The following is a 2,723-nucleotide window of genomic DNA, read 5'->3' as shown; positions in this document are numbered from 1 at the left end:
CAAACCATATCAAATAGTGTTTGATTTCTTATCCATCCACACATTATTTCATAATGCGTGCTAAGAGAGATTAACTTGTGATACTATATCACATTTCCTTTGGCTTATATCAAAGTCTTCACTTTGATAATCCCATCACGACTAAATTGTGCTTCCTTGAACTTTTGAACTTCTTCAAAGATTTCTCTATTTACCTTATTAAGTGAACACACTAGCGTCAACTTAAATCGTTGGTAAAAGAGAATGATCAACCTATTATGGATCAATGATTTATAACCTCGATCTCCTTTTCAACCAAAAGGCACGAGACATCTTGCTTTGAATACAAGATACGCATATACCATTAACAATCTAATGGTTTCAAGAGTACTCGTTAACTCTTTGCGTTCATTATTCCAAAATTTTAAGGTTTAATCTTGGGTTACCAATTTGAGTCTTGCATCATCTTCATGATATATTATTCTAGTTTGGTTTAGAATATAATCACCTTGATGATGGGCTAGCCATACATCAAATCATGGTGTATAGGGTCACAAAAGTGAAACCTCTTTTGTATCTATAACAAATTGTATTCTTATTTAGAGTTTATGTACTTAATAGTCACAATTAAGTACAACTCCAAACCCGAAAACTAGATCTAGTACACAATGACTCTATCTCTTGACTTCATTGTTGCTAGTCGTCATATTCTAATCATCCTATGTATCAAACATAATGATGAAAACCACCACCGGTTTCTAATATTGACGAAGTAATACTAGCAAAATTTGTGTTTAATCAAATAAACATTTAACGAAGAAGGTCCCATTAGATGTCCCACAACTAACTTGTTGATTCTTCAATAATTTGGTGTAGTTTCCTTTCTCGTGTCCAACATTTAAGACAAGGGAAACTTTATCGGTCGGAATTGATAGGTTTAGTATCGCTATTCTCAACAACTTTACTTTTAACATTACCTTGTATCAATTCCATTATTATCTTTACTTCTTGAACCTCGTTCTCATCTTAACGGTTTAAGAGAATGCTCCCACTCATTTCAATGAGTCTTTGCTTTGAGAAGCAAAATTGAATTCATGAAGATTACTCTTCATTTGTTCGTTTTAGTCTTAAAACTTTCATTGAAGTGGTTGCGTTATTTTGGTCAATTACGAATTCTTGACAAAACTAATTACCAAAACAATTTATCGCTTCAAGGTACTTAATTCATTTAAGTACATGAAAAACAATCCATTGTAAGTAGATGTGTTAGTCTAGAATCAAAAACCTGTTTGATAATGAATAATTTTAATCTATACTCTTTACAAGAGATCCTTAGCAATGGTTCGTTTGAGGTTTTAGAAGCAAATTCAAATTTTGTCTTTAGTTACGATGTTTTAATGGAGATTTGTATCAAAATCGAAATGATATCGTATATGAATTGGGGTAAAGAAATAGAACAGTATAAAAACGGAATAGTGGAAAACTTAACATTTATCGTTTTATTAATACTTGAAAAACAAGTATAGCATTTACATAGTGACCTCTACCCAACTATGATAAATGATTCCAAGACCCAAATTCATATTGACTTAGGCACGGTGGGGCCGATACATCCTTTATCAATATAACTCGGTGGATTAACGTTTAATCGATTCTACTTTTAGAACTCTTGGTCGATAATATTACATTAACATTTATCTTTAGCCCAAAACACATCCGACAAGGGCACGGTGGGGCCGATACATCCCTTATTAAAAACTTTTGTTGAGTTCAATCCAAATTTCTAATAAATGTGTCCATGATCCAAACCCACATTAACTTGGGCACGGTGTGGCCGATACATCCCTTATCTATCACGTTTTAAGTGAACTAAAGCGGTGAACTACGATAATTCTAATTGACACGGTCGATAAACTCGATAAAAGAAGATGCATGTTTTAGTTATGGCGATTTAGCGATGCATGCGACATAAAATAAAATGCAAGCATAAAAATAAATAAATCCTAGTATGGCCTTTCCTAAAATAGAAAAACTATTTAACTATTACATATTCGGAAACCAACTCCATTGGTCCCTTGAACTTCGGTTGTGGCACGCATCTCGAGGTAACACCGTCTTTATGTATCGCCATTCTTGAAGAAATCCGTCTTTGGGAACTCCGGAATGAATAAAATTATATAATAAATTACATAATTTCCTATTATACATATGTAACTAAAATAAAATAAATCTATTAAATTACAAAACGGTGATACGAGATCACAATAAAAATTACAACTGAATCGATATTCCCATACATTTCGGGAAATACCAATTAAAATCGAAGGCCATACTAAGTAAAATTACATAATTCAAAAATTACATAAATTAAAATTATGACAATCATAAAGAAAATGCAGCATTATTATATGTATGAACATGCTCAATTTTATGCTAAATCGCCTTTAATTAGCCAATATCGTATATTACTCGGTTTTTACGGATTTGCGTGATTTCAAGATTTTTATAATCACAAAAATACATAAACTCATATTTATGCATAAGTTAATTACCCTAACCTCTTAGGACTCAAAATTTAGTCTTCACTAATAATTTGACCATAATTAACCCATATTTTATAAAATTGTTCATAAATGGACCAAAAATTACAAAAATAAGCCATAAACTTCAAATAAATCACAAAATTTCAAATAAATTCAAAATTCAAAATTTAAATTCATGAACATTCTGGAAAAATACCATGA

Source organism: Silene latifolia, chromosome 11 (genome assembly GCF_048544455.1).
Source record: "Silene latifolia isolate original U9 population chromosome 11, ASM4854445v1, whole genome shotgun sequence".
In the NCBI taxonomy this organism is placed as follows: domain Eukaryota; kingdom Viridiplantae; phylum Streptophyta; class Magnoliopsida; order Caryophyllales; family Caryophyllaceae; genus Silene; species Silene latifolia.
The sequence above is the reverse complement of the archived record's forward strand: the minus strand, read 5'-3'. Positions refer to the sequence as shown.